Genomic DNA, 18,836 nt, shown 5'->3' with positions numbered 1-18,836 from the left:
ACACCATCTAAACTTCCCTGTTGTTGCTTTGAATGCTAGCACAATAATCCAAATCCCGTTTACTTTCCATAAAACATTGGTTTTTACATGTCTTACACTCGTATGAGATCACAGCATCATAGAATCATAGAATGGTTTGGGTTGGAAGGGACCTTCAAAGCCCACCCAGTCCGACCCCCCTGCAAGGAGCAGGGACATCTCCAACCAGATCAGGTTGCTCAGAGCCTCATCCAGCCTGGCCTCGAACATTTCCAGGGATGGGGCATCCACCACCTTTCTGGGCAACCTGTTCCAGTGTTCTATAACTCGCATCGTAAAAAATTTTTTCCTAATTTCCAATCTAAATCTACCCCCCTCTATTTTAAAACCATCACCCCTCGTCCTATCGCAACAGGCCCTACTGAACAGCCTTTCCCCATCTTTCTTGTAGGGGTCACAATTGCCAGGCAGAATCGTGAACTGGTGCTGTGAAACGTGCAGAAAGCAAACACACACTAGGTAATGACATGTCTGGTGACAGAACAACAATTTTTGGAAGAGTGGTTGATTTATTATGAAAAAAAGAAACACTATCAGAATTTTGGATAAAAACAAGTAATTAAAAAATATTTTAACTATTCTCCTTTGTTGCTCCACAGAAACCTGACCTAGAAAGCTTGTGGATTTTGCTGTATCATGTCCTCAGCATTTGTAAATGGGAATGGAAGGAAACCTCCACCTCCTCCAAACACACAGTAGCTCACTAGTAACGCTGGTTCTGGAAAACAAGAATTCGTCACTAGAATTAAAAAAAAACAACCAACCAAACAAAAAAAACCAACAAAAAAGCCCAACTCCTCAAAACCCCCACACCAACTGAATTTCATCATTGCAGTATTTGACACATGAATAACAATCCTTGCTAATTTTTTTCAAGCAGATTCACCATGCAGTGATTAAAGTATTGCAAGAAATCAAGTCTAAACAAAGTTAATTGTAACTTAGTAATTCATAAATGAAAACCATCTCATCTCCTAGAATACTGTAAAAGGTGCTTTAATTTATATATACGCCTCTCATGTAGAAACCACACACCTGCAAATGAGAACATTGAAATGATAGAATTTTCTCACATTAACAATTTACACGCATACTTGAACAAAAATGCTTATGCTTCACGATGCTTTCCTAGCCCGCCTCCCCCAGGGCCTAGAAAAGAGAAGGGTTGGCAGTGTTTCTGGGAGGTTAAACTCAGTGCTAAAGAACGAAGGAGTCAGCCAGTTCCAGGGAACTTGTCCCCAGGGAATATCACCTTATCAACCCCCTGCTCCTGTTCAAAACGCAGCCCGAGTTCCCCCGCTGATCCGAACCACAAATGGTTTAGAAGAGTACTTGCTAAGCCATAGTTTCTTTGGTAGGCTACTCCTACAGCAGTTTTAGCTTTACAAGTTAGGAGAACAGCTGAACTGCATCATAAAACCAGCAGATAAACACTGCTGCCTATAGGTACAAAGAAATCAGTGTTGCACAAAATAGTAAGGCCCGTATGATTAATATCCTGTAATAACACAAGAAAGCAAGGCAAGTTTTAACTTTCGGGTTTCCTGTTTCATGGAACCGTCAAAACAACTTGCTTTCCAAATTGGGTTTCCCTTCGTCAAAATAAGCATCGTGTCTATGTAAGCTGGCAAGCTGTCTAACCACAGACACTCCTTGTCTTCGTTTAGATGCCAGGGTACTGCAGAAGGGGAAGCTAAGGAAGCTAATTAAGAAAACAACCGTTCTTGGAGGGTGGGGTTGGGTGAGAGCAGTTGGTAAGTTTACCACTAAAAGCTTAATTCATAACCACTTGCACAAGATTTACGGTAGTTTTGTGTAGGGAGAGAGCAATTTGCACTATACTTTTAAGGAATGGAAGTACTCTAGCACATAAAATCAGCACTGGCTGATCTCTGTAGTCTGGGGAAACTCAGAAGTTTAGTGAGAAACTAAAAATGCTGCTCAAAGAAATCAGGTACCAGAAAGGGCACGGTGAAAGGCCCGGCTGTGCCCTGGTGCTGTATATACAACAGACCCATATTTACAATACATACCGTGAGAGCTGCCAGATCTTCCTGGATGATAAAAAGAATCAAAGCAACTTTACTCAGACCCAGTTAAACACTTGGATCGAGTGTGCATTTTGCATAGTTTCCTAAGGAGGCATTAGGCATGGATTCCAACAAGGCTGGGTTTAACTAGCTTTCAGTGAAACTCAAATATGTTAAGGGAGGACACACCTACACCAGCTGTTTTGACAGTAATGTCACTGCAAGTCTATGACCGGAGACTATTTACACTGCAATGCCTACTTTCCACATCCACTGGTTATCCAGACAGCCTCTTCCCTACAGAAGAGTCTTTGACCTCCCAGGACAGACAGATGCGACAACAATCTCACATTTTTCCAGTCCTGACTCAACACCCTCCTGCACCAAGCTTCATCTCTACTTGTAAACAGAGACAAACCCAAAGCAGACACAAGCAGTCCACAAAAGTCAACTGCTAAACGGAAACTGGTTTCCAAAGGAGAAACCAAGCGCAGCCAGTTTTAGCGTGGGCCGTGAAGGAGGGTACATATTGGAAAGGGCGGCTGAGAAGCTCTGACCTCAAATGCAGTCACAGAATTTTCTAAAACATGTCCTTTCCTGAACGCGTTTCAAATGGAATCTTCCTTCCATGGACACAAACGAACACACTACACAAGAACACAACCAAGCAACACTAACACGTCCCGTTTCCAATACTACATGGATAATTGTTACAGCTTTCTCCCCCTCAGCATCAAAAATCCCAAATTCTCAATTTTGTTTCGACCATCCTGCTACAAAGTTTTTCTTAAATCACCTCTTGATTTAGTAAGTCCCCAAAATCCAAAGTAGAGATTAAATGTCAAAATCATCTACGTATTTAAGATCATGCATGTATTCTAACAGGGGAAATTAAACACAGAAAAACAAATTCTTGCTGCACTACGCAGTTGGTATTGCGGTTTCTGCATCAAGGCACCCTGATGCAATTATTTTTGAAGTGGGTTTCTGTTTATGTTTCAACATTCCCAAACCATCTTCATTGAACCATAATCCACAGTGCATAAACCAGTCTCCCGCAGGTAATAGTAACCATAATCCATACTGTGTAATCCGTTATCACTCTGGGAACTGGTGGTGATTTTTCATAGACATCTAGACTTGAGTTTTTAGGACAGCTTTGTTCTAAAAAGATATATGTCCCAATGCAGAAATATGTAGTGCAGGATAAGGAATAGGAAAGTATTTTTTCATATCTTAGTATCCTTATTCCTGGCAATTTGTTGGAGTACAACTAATAGTACAAAGTTATCTTTGCTCCATTAAAAAAAAATAATCGACTTAAGAAAAAATTAGGGAACTAAGGAATCTCTGTGCAAGAGGAAGTAAACAAAGATTTCAAACTCACTCAGTCCAGAAGTTGAAGGTAAATAATTCTGAAGCAAGCCACGGGAAGAGCTTACTGTTGACAACCGGCTCAGTCACTCTAGCTGCTGGTTCATTCACTTCGCACCGCTGTAGTTTTCGGTCAGTGTGACCAGTAAATACTGCTGACACGCTTAAAAAGGCAGCTCCAGTTTTGTCACCATTATCACGTTGAACGCTATCTCAGTAGTGAATGTTAGCCTAGTCAATCTTCCTTGCTAATGCTAACCCTATGTTATTTCTAATGCAGAAATAGAATTAAACCTTAGATTAAGCACAACACTGAAATTTTGCTTTATCCAGTAATTGACATAAATCATTGTTATTTAATGTGTTAATAGCTAAGATAAAGTTTATAAACCCCCAGAGTGCAACAAACTCAATTTGTAATTATGAGCACACAGCACTTTGTGTAACATGCCATCCAGATCTGCAGTAATTATGACCCTGCTTAAGGGTAATTCCCAACTTAATCGCATTTAATACACCATTATTTCCAAGATCCAAAAGGCTGAAATGGGCATTTATCGTGCATTTTGCTTGAATAAAAGCAGAGGGTTTCCCAGGGGAAAAAAAAAAAAAAAAAAAAAAAAAAAAAAAGAAGGGAAGAAGCTACTAGGGAATAGTTCTCTTCCTGCGGAGTATAAATACAGCCATGCAGGACTGTATAATAAAATGCGTACACGAGTCAAAATACATGCTATTCCTCTCACAGTGGGCTTTGAGGGGATATTAATCCAATTCATCCCTTGAAAAAAATATTCTAACCCATATAGATCCTCTACCTCCTCCCTCCTATGATGAATTCTCTGCTTCTCACAACCTCCCTCCACTCGCATCTAACGAAAACTAAGTAGCCTTTAACAAATCCTGGGACACGATATGCCCACGATATGTTTTACGGGCGTACAGCACAGTGCTCTTTCACAATATTCTCTTTCGGTGCATGAGGAGAATTACCAATAGACAGCAACTGATTCTACAACTGTATAAAATATAGCGTATTGTGTGAATTTTCCCACATGACCTGGAATTACACAGGAATTCTCAAGTACGTCCAGTAGTTCTTTGAAAGCTAACACGTTACTGTACTTATCCCAGTTTTGTGTCCTCCAAAACAGATTTCTTATCTTCTCCTATATACATGTCTTCATTTCCCATGGCTGTGTACAAGTTCTCCTATTTTTTTTTATGCTGATATACAAAAATCTGCATTAAAACAGCAGCTACAACTTCAGCTAATCTTTTAAACTGAACTTATAAAGCCTTTAAACAAACACATCTGGGAAAAAAGGCTTTATGGTGTCGGTTGCTATGGAGCAGGCAAAACAATGAATCTTTGTAGTTATTTTGCTCTCCTAAGAACGGATCCGAAGCCTATTTAAGGCAAAGGAAACCTTCACTGACCTCAAGGGTTTCCAGACTCAAAGTTTTACTTTTCAACCACCTACCTCAACCTCCCCCACCTTTACTAAATATAAAACCACATTATCCCCCTGTGAAGGATGCGGATATCAAAGCACAGAATATAAACCACAGCAGAGAAAAATTAGAATAACTTTTCACAGTCAGGGGGAGAACTGAAAATGAAACAGGTCTACACGTTCTGCTTCTTTACCCCCCCCATCAAACAAGACACTCATCTCTACAGAGGGAGAAAAGAAGGGGGCCTGCCAGGAGCCCCTCCAAAGAAACCCTGCCAGTGAAAGGCTGCACTCCACAGCAAACTCTCTCCTCAGCCCCGGCTACAAGATCTGGATAAGTGGTCTGATTTTGAAACAAAAAAGGAAATTCCACAATGCTAACAATGTTTAAAAATGCTAAGTTGCACTGATTTATCCAACGTCAGAGCACTCAAACCAGACAACCCTGTTTACTAAAGCAAATTGTAAAACACATACACAAAACCTCAGCAATGAGAAAAATAAAGCATAAAGAGGATTAGCTCGCAGTCCAACCATCAGACCAAAGCCAGGACTCCTGACTCAAAATTCTCTGCTGTCAACACTCTGACCTGGTTTTCACAGAATCATTACGGTTGGAAAAGGCCTCTGAGATCACCAAGTCCAGCTGTCAACGCTTTGTCCCCCAAAGTCAGTAGCCGATCCTGCAAACCCTCACTTGTGCCGGGAGCTTTTGTAAACTCTGTTGTTAGGTGCGCTGCCACACTGGCTGACTACTTACATCCACAGGCACAACACTGGAAAAAATAACATTAGGCAGAGCTTTTATTTAGTCCAGTATCTAGGTATTTCTCTGAGAGAATGCTGGAACATTGGTCACACTGCTTCCGAGCAGATGTTTGGTTTTGCTTTTGCACAAAATTCATCAGTTAGTAACTATATTTCATAGATCTGTTAGATAACTACATTTCTTTATAATACTATCAAGATATTTAAAATTTCTCTCAACAGATTCACAGGCATGTGAAACATTTGGGGTTTTTTGTGCAAATTCCATGCAACTCCCCTTTAAAAAAAAAAAAAATTAGCAGAGGGCTTTCAGCAGCCATCAATGTTGCCATGACTCACCCCAGCAGTGAAGCGATAGCTGAGAAGCTGAAGCTGCAATCTAGGTCAATCGGCACCGAGCGGCAGTTCTTCAAGAGAAAACACCTTCTTCTCACAAATCCATGGACAGAAGGCTGGTGGGTACTTGGAAATCCCCCAAAGAAAATAGAGAGGCTGACAAGGAGCCAGACAGCCCCTTTAGAAATAAGTTCATCTGCACGCCAAGAAGGCCACTCTGCTATTGCCAGAAATTGCAGATCAAAATAGAGGAAAAGGGAAAGGGAAACCTTTAATCTGCATTCTTGGGGCAATAAAGGCAGGACTCTGTACCGCGGGTACAAGGTGACTGCAATTACAAGTTTGCTGATACCATTATACAAATAATAGTCCTTGTCTCTTAAGAGTAAAATACATATGAGAGAGGCTCCTTCGCCTTCCTCACCTGGAGCGCCACGTTGTCTGACGGACCCCCGGCTCCAACGGCTCAGGGCACACCAAGGCATTTGCAACACTGAGTCATCGGGTTCCAGGATTCCACTGCCCGCACGTTCGGTGCCACTGCCGAGCAACGGTGGTGGTGGGTACGAGTTCATGCGGCTCAAGACTGAGACACTCGGGATGTAAGGAAGAAATCCTGGTGCTCTAAACCAGCAGAGCTCACAGAGAGAAAGCTGAAGCCCTGAGTTCCCTCTTCCAGACTGTTCCGTAGTCACAATAAAGGACTGAAAAAGTGAAGTAACTCTCCTTTACTGGAGAAACAGTGCAGATTATTATGATTTGAGACTTTTTAATATCACAGAGCACCACTGCTAGAAGGCCATAAGAAAATCCACTGGCACCAGATGACTGAAAGCTCCGTATCCTGCCTACACACCAATTAGCAAACTTCTCACCGAATAAAACATCTTTAAACGAGGCTGGACAGAACACGACCATTGAGGTGACTCACACAATGCCGGTAGCTACTACACAGTGTATGAATGCTCTTGAAACACCCTGTGTAAACCAACTGAAACCGAACCATCCTTTAAAAATACGCCACAGCACACGGCTCCCCACAGCCTCCTCTTTCTGCTGCTTTGATTCTACGGCAGTAATAACACGCTTCTGCAAAAAGCATTTCTTTGGGATTAACGGACAGCCGAGATTAACAATGCTTAGTTATGCTTCACGTCATCATCTCCAAAGCTCTCAATCCCCAAGAAAAGCAGTTTTGTTGGCTTGGTATTTATATTTTTGAGCGATTCACAGATTTAGTAAGATGAGTGAGCTTGTGTGCGCACATTGGGTTTTCTGCACACACCAATCAAGTAGAAAAATACATGACTGATTTTAACAGGGCTTTACTCATGTTTTCTAATTCGGGAAAATACAGAATTGTATTTCTTTAAACAAAACTGTGAAAGAATCACAAATCCCACAAACAGTGACTGAAAGCTTGTGAAAATAATTACTTGCCAGTATTACAGTAAATAACTGAACGTTGCTAATTTATGTTCTGTACAGAACTGTCTGTCTGCCAGCATTTGTGACATCTGGCTCAGTACCACGTGCTATATTGAGAAACCATTTGCACGCTGCCCACCATGGAGAAGCACATATTTTCCATGACTTCTCTTTCTGGAAGCACCATTCTAAACCCAGGAACTTCTCTACTTGAAGCTCAGATTTTGTTACAGTGATTTATTTTGATGGCAACCACTAAGTTTAAACTGATACTAAAATGAGAAGCATAATTAAAATGTCCCATATATAAATAAAAACAATTAAGCAAAATCCAATTCTAAGGCAAAGAAATCACTATCTTACTGACTGCATATTTAAAGACGAAGGTTATAAGCAAAGTCTTATTATTGACCTAATAAAGCCAGATTTAAAGGTATTTTACGAAAATATTTTTGTGGCTTCTGTATTAGTGTATGACTGAACATGACAGTTTTTATTTCAGGAAGGACATTTATCTATGTTCACATTTTGTCGAATGCATCAGCACGGAGATGCACTGTATCACTCAGAAGACAATTCAAACACGGAAATATTTACAGATGTGGCACCTCTTTTGGCAGCTGGACATCCTTCCGGTGATACGGCGAGCCAGTGTGCCGGCACTGTGGAGGTTCTGTGTATAACGCAAAGGGTGATCGCTACGGAAAGCCAAACCCACAAACCCACCTTCCCCAGCAACGATCACATCGCAAACGAGATTCTGCACCAAGGCCACCCTATCTATGCACACAACGCAGGAAACGGCTGCGGCACCGACAGTGCCTCTGCGCGTGGTAACAAAGTGAGCCTTCGCTGCCTGACTTAAGTCTCTGTAACCATAAAAACTCAATCCCAGCGTAAATTACGCAAATATTGACTTGTGCCATGGTAACCTTTATAGCTAATAGAAACTTCGAATGGTGTTTTGAGCCAGATATAAAGCAAACAAACAGGCAAGGAACAAATAAACACACAATTCAGCAGGGAAATGCTCCGCACTAACACGGAACGAAGCGCATTTAAGAAGGGGTATTTTTGTTCTGCAGTTTCCTGCACCAGAGCCCGGAGAGCAGCACAGCGCGTTTCCGCGTCCTCTCCATGGAACGTGACGAACTCTCAGGAAAAGGTTGGGCAATGCTGGCTGCTGTCACGCCAAGATGGGACACGGTCCCCCGTCCCCTGAGCGCACACGCGCCAGCGCGGCCCAGGGTCTCAGCAGAGCAGAGCTGGACAAGGCCTGGCAGCCTGTCCAGGCAGCTCCCAGCCAGCTCTGCACTCTCATACCCGAAAATACATCTTCTGTACAGCTCTACAGAGTAGGAAAACATTACATTGCCTTTCCAGGCATTATTAGCCAAGAGGGAAGAAATGATCAGAAAATACCAAATTTAAATTATAGCACTGGATTTTACATGCAATGCGTCAGGGATTTAATAGGCAGGTTACCTATTGCTACAGAGTGATAAATTCAAGCACAAGGAGACTCCAATATTTGTTCCATCATGCTCATTTAGAGATTCCTCCCTAATGTCGTTCCTTTTTGCGTCACACTGAGCACACCAGCATACAACACAGACATGTCGCCACCAGCACGTGGATGAAAGCATCCTTTCAAATTGTCTTCTTTACAATACTGACCTATACAGGTATGCTAAGGTAAAAAAGAACCAGGAAAATTCCTCTTTGAAACTCTTCAGTGTAGAAGACTAATCACATTTGCTACGTTAAGCGGAAGAAAAGCCGTGCATCCCCGCGGTTAGATCCACCGCTGCGTGTCACACCGGCCAGTCTGCCCACAACCCAGCGTCCTCTCAGCAGCCCTCCACCTCTCTGAAGGGAAATTTCCACCAAACACCAACCATCACTTGCCCCACAAGGTGAGTAATAAGGGACCTGTATCATAAACCAAAGCAGATTTAAAATCCCTGCCTTCAAATAGCAAAAATAGCAAAAGAAATAACATTTTTGTCGCCCAGAACAAAAGGATTACTTTGCAATAAGCTACATTACTGAAGGCACTTTTGATTGACTTCTTGTCCTGTTCCAGAAACATTTAATAAATTAAGTCTCATCTAAATCTTAGACAAAAAGCAAATAAAAAGCCATTATGCTAATTAATTACATGGTATAGTTAAGGGTAGGTACCCTTTCAAAGGCAAACAATTTACAATAAGAACCACCCCAGGTGTCTTCGGAAAAGCTGCTAATCAATCTGGAGATTAGAAACGGGAAGTCATTTCAAATGCAAATTTATTTTCTTTACCACCACAAAATCTCCTTTCCCCCTGCCAATCCAGATGCCCATGTCACAAACTGCAGTAACTTAGCAAATAAAAATGACCCTGAGGCAATAAGAGAGATGAAGAACGTATGGTAAATGAGTGATCTTTGGCACCCTACGTAAGACCAGTAAACTAGTTTATATCAATGTTACTTATCTTCATTAACATGGAGAAAATACACTCTGGATCACAGGGACTCCAACTCCTCACACAGCTTAACACACACAGGGCTGCAAGAGCACTGGCAATTTAATCAGTTTGACTCCTTTCATGTTAGCTCTAGGGAGATTTCCTCCTTCTCTAGGGTAGAATTTACCCCGGTGTGCTCAAAGCTCCGTTTGTCGAGAATCCAGAAAACTAAATTAAACTAAATTGCAACAAACATTTCAGTTTGGGGTAGTAACTGAGGGCAGAGCACGGCCAGGTACCAGCTACAACAGACATCGTGGGTGAGAGAGGATGGACGCCAGGCAGTCCCAGCCAGCATTGCTCTGCGGAAACCCGACGACGGCTTTCCCCTCCAACGAGCCTGACGGGTGCTGAAAGTACAGATGAAGATGGTAACAGGCTATTTCATAGACCAGAAGTCATTCAGAGTCCTCAGAAGCTTTCTAGTAGGAACAATGTTTTTACAGACTGCAGATCTGAACTCCTACCCTAAATTAAGTTTAAAGCCAAGATTAAGGTGCAAAACCCACTATGGATACCCACAGGAGATCGCAGCACGCTGCCAGGGGAACCAAAACGGGGGCGAAACCAAAGAGGCGGCACAATCCAACACTTGCTTGGCAAATCTGCTTTCAGATATTGCAAATACTTTATTCTTGAACAAGCACAAGGATAAATTTGACTCTTGGTGGAAACCTGAGACCGAGTGAAGGGTGGCCTATGCGCCGAACAGCCTGACCCCTCCAAATTCCCCAGCCGAGTTTGAGGACATAATGTAGCAGCGCTGTGCAGGGACCAGGCCTCAAGGCTGTAACACAGAACCAACGTCCTGAGCTTGCTGTCTGACTGCTGACGTGCTCGCCGTGTAACCTGAGGAGCACACACGTGTACTGCAACGCAAGCGTGCCCTTAAACCCACGGTTATTCCCACAGCCCACGGTTTCCTGTATGTGCGTAATGCGATGGTTACTCCTGTCTGCAACCTCACTGAAAAGGAGGAAAAAACCACAGGATAAGCACTTACATGTTTAGTTATCAATTGGAAAAAAAAAAAAAAAAAAAAAAAAAGAAGAAAAGCATTTAAGTCTCAGAAAAGACTTATCTTCCTAGAGACAGAAAAAAAATGAAGACAACTAGCTGAAAAAGAAGTGCTAGAAACCTTTTACATTTACTTGATTGGATCACCAGCTTGGATATTATGCCATCTTTCGTTTAAATTATGAACTGCAAAGTAATTGAAATGTGAGGTATTGCTCAATCAGTTCAAAATTTCATCTCAAGAAATTCTGCCTCACTTGATTTAAAGTAATGTTATTTTTCTTCCTACCAAAAGAAAAAACACCAGAGAAATTAAGAATTTTTAATCTTGCTAATCTGTATTGTTTTCAGAATAACTTTCAGACACTCCTAACTGGCAACAAAATCCTCTAGTTTTTTATAGGTAGATGATTACAGAAAACTTCACAAAAATAATTGCAAAAATAGTTCACTGTGTCCAAAGGGTATCCGTTTTTGCTTAACAATCATTTCAGTCATTTTTCTCCTACAGCACTTCACAGTCTTTTGTCACCCATCACAAGTTTCCACAAGTAGCTATCTTCAGATGCACGACAGGTCTTTAACTTGAACTGGCAGCAAAGATGCAACTTATTTACACGGTTCTTTCTCCATACTGCAGACAAGGTATTTACTTGGGCTAAATATAAATGAGATCATTCATTGCGCTTTGACCTTGCTTATAAAGTCAGCAGGGCCTATCCTGATATGCTGTATTTGGTGACGTTTCCTTGCATTTATGTTATATTAACTGTCTACTTAGAAGCATACTCTAGCTACTAAGGGTGAAAGGTACTCTCAGTACTGATAGCAGGAAGGTGATTGTTATGCTTTGGGGTTTCCATTGATCAGATCAGCTTTCACTAATGATGAATACTCAGCGCATCCCTTTTTGTACTGCCCTGAAACCTCTCCCATGAGCCGGAAGGAATGAAACAACCAAACAATCCAAGCTGCAGTTATTTCAAATGGATTCTTCTGGAAATTCACAGGGAAGAAGTACATTTTGAAGACTGTGGAAAGATCATCCGAGTGTGAAGGACAACCTAAAACTCTTTTTTTTTTTTTCTCCTCCCCCTAAAATGGGTATTTTGTGTAAGTGCAAGTGGCAGCTCTCGAGCCTCTCCCAAGACAGACTAACCTCAGAAGATGACAACTGCCCATTTCTGCACAAACACCTGGTTGGTACCACGTTGAGCTGCGGGATGAAACCACAGACAGACAAGACTCCCCAGTCACATAGATATGAAAACGGAAAGGAAGCATAAATGCTTCCTGGGCACCCATATTTCAAAGCTCCTGCCATTACCTTTCAATGATACAGAGTTGAGAAGTTGAGTTTTTTGGTTTAAGTCTGAAGAAAGCATTGGAACAGTGACACACACCGCTAGTACTGCATACATTATTCCATGTGTAGCATCAGGACTGTTGAAAGGAGGTTGCAGCTTAGAAGAGTTGAACAGAAGAAGCAACATTAACATTAAAGAAAGGTGAAACCTTCCACGCTGAATCTTCGGTGCCACTGTGACCCCTTCCAGCTGGCCTCAATCAGCTGCTGCTTGCCCTGGGAGCTCTGACAAAAACTGCCCCCTTCACAGACCGAAATTTACCCTCCCTACAATGCAAACAAAAACACGGAAAGAAAAAACCCCTAAATGTTTAAAATGAAACGTGCTGAATTCCAGCCTCACAAGCACTGACCACAGCAGTACTCCATGCAGAAACCGGATTCAGTGCAATTGCTGTTTCTGTCCGGATGCTCAGAAATAGGATTTCTCTTTCAAATGGTAACGGTGCTACAACTGTCAATGCTGCTCACGGACAGGCCACAGAGCACACGTGCTAATAAGAAAAACATCAGTCATCGTTTCTCCCAAATTTTCCAATGTTATTTCACTGTGCAGTGCCATACACCATCCCAGGTCATTCTCCTCCTTCCTTCCTCCGCCCAAACACAGGTTGAACGGCCTGTCACAGATTACTGTCTCCTTGTAACTCCACGATACACTCTTAAGCAGACATCTGCTAAAAATTTCTGCATATGCTCTGCGTGGCTCTACGCAACGCTACGGTGGTTCTGCAGGGAATTACAGTGGCACGTATACTCTTCAGTTAATTCATTTCTAAAAATGAAGGATTAATTATTTAAAATCCGTTAATAAAGAAGTCCAGACATTCCTGCAACGCTTTTGAAATAAAAATATCTTCTTGACTGTTACAGATTTTATTATACCAAGCCATTCACCATGTAAAAATCTCAGATTTTCACTCTTTCCTCAGACTAACCCCAACTGCGTGCCAGATTTTCCCTACCCAGAACACATTTCCCTTAGAATACTCCACTGTATTGACAGGGCTTTGTGCCCATGCCCACACACACCTGAATTCTACACAAAGCATTACATAAGAGCGTCTACAGGTATGTGCTACCAACATAAAGAGGGAGGTAATTTAAAAAATAGAAATCACAGATAGTTTTTTCAGAACAGGCTGACTCACGTGCACGGTTGTGGTCGACAGACCAGCACCTCCTTCAGAGGTGGCGATTCCCTCCGCGTTTGTGAGGGAAGCAGAGAAGACCTGACTTCCCATGAAAGCAAAAGCTGCAGAACTCAGATACAAATGGCAGCTACCAAGGCTTTCTGGCTGTCTGGTAACCAGTCAGTGCTTTGAACAGCTCTGCTAGCGGAGAAGAGTTTGGCAAAATCCCAGATGGGGGACAAATGCCTGAAGCAAGTTAGCTTCTGCTACAGGGAGTGTCCGGAAAGACACTGACTGTTTGAGGTCTGTATCCTTCAAAACATAATTTAATCAATTTACCAAACCCATTAGAATGTTCCCCTCTGGGTGAAAGGCAATGGCTCAAAAAAAAAAAGCTTCTCATCTTGGCTTATTTCTGTAAAGTGTGGTCAGACACACTCTAATCAAGAAGCCAGGCAACAACAAGCATGATGCTGAAATTAAGTTTTCCTTGCTGCTCTAGTAAGAGAATTTAAGATGTGATTTTTATTTGATGTATGCACTGTTAGCTGGTAGGTGTAGCCACGTTTTGACAGCTTTCTCTGCACCATTCCCTCTTCTTGGGCCTCAGTGTGCTCATTAGAATTAAGTCCCCCAGACTCTCTCTGCCGTGCTGTCGATGCAACAGTTCCATAAACCTGCCTGCGTTTTATTGGTGGTGTTCTCAAAGCAGGAGGCTGTGAGCCGATCTTGCTACCGCAGACAGTTCTGAAAGAATTTCAGTATTCCACGGGCTCAGCCAACAGGCACACCAGCGGTGCCAGTCACGCCCAGAATTCAGGGAAGCTGGCCCGCTCAGCGCTCAAGGCAGGCTTGCGCTGCCTGGCTCAGGCTCTGCAGAGAAATTGGGACAGGACTGAGACACCCACCTCAGCAACAACGCCTGTATCCATCAAGACAGCCACACGGCTACTCATCAGCAGATCAGCTCAAATGAGTGACGATAACGATGCTCGACATGATGGCTCTATATACAGCTAAAGCATAACATACCAGGCTTATACCCCAAAATCCATACACAGCCCTTGGCAACTGTCCCCAAAAGTTGTAATTCTAAAGCTCTATAAGTAGCAAGCAACCTCAAAAGTTTGCTGGGGGAAACACCCTCTTCACTTAGTCTTCCAATTCTATTTAAACAGTGCAAATAATATGGATTTTCCAGTTAATTATATTAAAATAGATAACATTTATGATAAAAGGCTCAATATGGATGCACGTTTTTATTTTGTAGCATGGAAAGACTGGTGTATAAATAAACCAAGCAGCCTTTCAGGTTGAACCAAGCAACACAATGTTATCATTCCTCAAGTAGGATAACACACCTCGTAGCTGACAGTAAGCACAGTAACCTTAAAGGCTTGAGACAGGTGCTGAGAAAAGCTGGAACAAAGCCGCTGCTGAAATAGCTCAGTATTCACACCCAGCTCCCGTAAGAGTAAGAGATGAAACTTAACTACCTCTGCTAGATGAAAGAAGAAACAGATCTAGCTTTGAGAAACACGTCTATCTCTGCTTCTTCCTGCTCACGTCAATCTGGCATTTCAGATTAAAATTCTACAGCCAGGTAGATGGGGTATTATTTACCTGAGGCTGCTGAAGAGCATTTGGGTCAGTCTGCATAAAGAGTCCGCACTTGCCTGATGTCAGCTTTCTGGCACCGCCTGCCTTTGAACGGGTTCTCCTGCTGTGCTCTGATAAAGCTGTCATTCTCCCAGAGCAGAGAATTTAAGATCAGGCGACAGCCTATGCATTTTGCTTAGGTTGTATTATTGTAGAAAAGTGAAAGTCTATCAGTATTTACTTTGGAAAATGCTTTTCCTCAGATCCCTCAGACACATCTTGCTGGAACTCACTCCTGGCTGGCAAGCGAGCACTGTGTAGGTGCTGTCAGAGTGACGAGGTGAGGCACCATTAACAGGTCTGCGCTGAAACAATCCTGCCGCGGTGCGGGCACACGGCACAGCAGCTTCCCTAAAGCCTTCCCTGAGCAAAAGGTGTAAGCAGCTTTAGATACTCCGCCTTATCCTAAGATGAGGAGAGTATTCTGGATGTACAAACATACATACATATAACGCGACATGGTACTTCATGTCCTAAAAACTCCCTGGAGATTATTATTATTAGCAGTATTATTTATCTGTGTTCTCCCAGTGTGGCTTGTTTCAGAGTTGCTCTTGATTTACAGACGAATAATGAAACAGGCGTGCACCTTATTGAAGCAAAAGCATACAAAATGAAGAGAAAAACATTGATGAATGAGACAAAAATACCATAAATGTTAATTTACAGTAAACAAATACAGCAATGTCCAACACTTGCATAAAACGTTGTAATTCCACTGAATTATCTGTTGATAATAGCCAGGTTTCACCCTGGCTGGGGTAGCAGGTGAAACTACAGCAGCACGTGTGATTTTCCATCCCTGAACTAGAAACCCGAGCTCTCCTGTTCCTCCAAGGCCAAAGAAGGCCAAGCCCACAGCTCTCCTCTGGGGCGGCGATCTGGAGACAACCCAACTGGTTTAACTTCTCACTTCCACCATCACCAAAACATTCAGGGAAAGGATGAATGGAAAATGAGGTACTAAGAATGTAACTCCGTAAGAAGAATACTTTCCGCGTTGCAGGGATAATGGAAGTAATTTATAATGGCCTTGAAAGGACTATTTATTCCTTCACCCCAGCTACCATGAGGTATGGCGGTGGGTTTTGTCCCTTGTATCTGTCACTCAGTGTATTAGTTAAGAAATAGCAGCACGGAAAGAAGAACACAGCATAAAAGAAAGAGCCGATGCGGGCTGTGACTCAAAGCAAGCATCTTAAAAAGCAAAGCATTTAGGATGAAATGGGACTAAAGAAAATTCTTCTGTTTAATCAAACTGCCACTCTGCCTAGGCCGACTCCTGCATCATCAGCGGTAAATACCTGCTGATTTGGCAGATAATCACACTGTCACATCACCTGCATCAACAAATTCTCCTCAGATATTTTCTAAACCAGTAAATAAACAACAACATAACATCCTAATTCTCAGGTATAAACATGCAGGCTAATGAAGATGAACTGCATATTGTGCTATTAAACTCTTTACGTACAATTTACAGTTAATTGCCTTTCACAGTGGGAGGAAAAAAAAAAAAATCCCCCCACGACCAGCTCCATGCCAGCTTCCCCAAGCTGTAGCTGCTTACTCAAACCGGGATGGGAGGCCAAGGGGAATCTCAAGCATTACGTTCAACAACAGCAGCTCAGCAGAAGTGCCCTGTTTTAGTATTTTTCTTTGCTGCAGGCCAAGAGTTACAGGGAGTGAAAGCCTTCTGTCTTCTGTTTCTCATTAAGCGTTGGTTTGCCATTGTAATTAGAAAATAACATCAGAGAGGCCTTGCAGGCCTTTTCCAACTCCAAAAGGCAGTGGAGACTTCTTATTTCATAAACAGAAAACTGAAATAGGTAGGAATGGTGCTTTAATATATTCCTTGTGGAATATTAAGACTGTATTTATGAGATGCCACGTTACTTGTGCCCCACAATCCACATGGCTACTCCGCTCCAGTCACTTCCTCACCACTGGAGCGAACCAGCGTTCGCTCCGGGGTCTGGAAAGTGCCGGAGCTAAGCGGAGTCTTCTTAGCCCTGAACTGCCCATGGCGTTGTGCCCAAGTCTTTCATACTGACTAAATTCCTTTAAAAAACAGCATTTTAGTCTCTCTGTTTTGTGTGTGTGTATGTAATTTCGCAGACATGCATAATGTGCCTTTTTTTCCCTCTTGCTCTCAAACCCCAAGGATGAAGCAAACGAGAGCAGTGCAGGGTTGGACACAACAGTATTTTTAAATTATGCTGCAGTTGACTTGAGAGCAGCATGCGAAATAGTGTCCTTAGAACAGCTGAGAGGTCTTTAATAAATTCCAAAGGAAAAACATTTCCTTCTGAATTTTCCATTAAGCAGGTGCCCAAAATGCTGCTGTGCACACTGCTGCTGTGCACATAGGACATAGTTATGTCCTATGAATTATAATAGAGAGAGAAATAATTTACAAGATAAGCAAGCTCCACAATTTGTGCTGTGTATCTTCCTGTTGCAGGCCACACACTGCAGCAGACTGCCTGGCTATTTTTAGAAAAGTACTTTTGCTAACATATTTTATTTTACCCCATGTGCAGAGACATAAGTGTCTTCCAGCTCTCAGCAGCTCTTCACCTGCACCAACTGTTCCTCTTCCGCAGGCTGTAAGGCTGTCATTACTCCAGACCACGTTTATTTTCAGGTCAAGTTTCCTATGGCACTATCCATATCCTCCTTTCCCTACCAGTTTTATGTTGGTAATCTGCTTTCACTACCTCCAAAATAAGCTGTAAAACTGCATTTAAAAGCCCTCACTCCAAATTTATTTACACAGCGTGGATATATAGACTGGAATAAAAACTTGGCAAGTCCTCATCTCACTTGCTCTCTGGAAGGAACAATAAAACTGCCCCGTCCCCTGCGTGATGCTGCTCAGTTTCCTTTGTGAGATTCTAGGATGTACTCCTGGTTTTGCCACACAGCATAGTAAGGACCAGACGGTTTTGGATACCAGCACTGCCACACGTCAGCCCATTCAGAAAGGAGCCAATTTGAGTAAAACTGAAATCTCTTCTATCCTTTGCCCTTAGCCTCCATCCCTCCTCCATGAAATGAACTCTGTGGGAGCCAGCTCACGGTGTAGGGGAACAAAGGTTACATCTCTGCTTGGAAAGCCTTTCTTGGGCCTCCTCTCTTCCCTGTGCCTGCTCTGCATTTCACTGTGCCAAGAAAGGGGTGAGAGGGAGAATTATCCACCTGGCATGAGCTAAGGGATCAGCCTGTGCAAGCCGGCAGTTGTTCCGTTTGCATGCTGACGCAGTGCTTCCTTCTCAACAGCAGCGACGGTGCCTCGGCAACATGGGACAGCTGCTCCAGGTTTGTAGAGCTGCAAGAATTCAGGCTCCTCCGAGGGGAAAGCAGCTGCAGAAGTTAATCTCCACCCAGCAGAGCCTGTGGCAATTTTAGGAATCGGGAATAAAAATCTGAACCCCTTTTGCCTTGAAGCCATGACCCAACAGATCAGATTCACATGGGCTGGAAGACAGAGCTCCAGTGCCTGGGTGTCCAAAACAAACCCAAACGCGTACTAACTCCACTGCAGCACGCTCCAAGTCTAACACGGGTGCTTATGAATCGCTTTATTTAATCCGACTAAAGAGGCTGCCCACGATGCTGGGCTGCGAGAGCAGCTTGTCAAAGGTATTTTTTGAAAGGACTCCTCCAAGCCAGTCGGCCTTCCTCAACTTGTTATGCCTACAAATAGCTCGTTCAGCGCA

At 42.8% G+C, this 18,836-nt stretch overlaps 1 protein-coding gene across 4 annotated transcripts in view; it reads right to left on the bottom strand.

Moving 5' to 3' along the window:
- The window catches only part of IQSEC1 (IQ motif and Sec7 domain ArfGEF 1), a 146,229-nt gene that overhangs the window by 68,940 nt on the left and 58,453 nt on the right, over positions 1 to 18,836 (bottom strand). Inside the window, exon 1 of one of the 4 annotated variants that reach the window (XM_086755447.1) lies at positions 3,457 to 3,562. The exons of the other annotated variants lie outside the window; for them this stretch is intronic. The gene's annotated coding sequence lies outside the window, so the exon portion shown is untranslated. Of the gene's footprint in view, positions 1 to 3,456; positions 3,563 to 18,836 lie in introns of those variants that run through there. 4 annotated transcript variants of the gene reach the window in all.

This window comes from Chlamydotis macqueenii, chromosome 10 (assembly GCF_036417535.1).
Source record: "Chlamydotis macqueenii isolate bChlMac1 chromosome 10, bChlMac1.mat, whole genome shotgun sequence".
NCBI lineage: Eukaryota > Metazoa > Chordata > Aves > Otidiformes > Otididae > Chlamydotis > Chlamydotis macqueenii.
The sequence above is the reverse complement of the archived record's forward strand: the minus strand, read 5'-3'. Positions and strand labels throughout refer to the sequence as shown.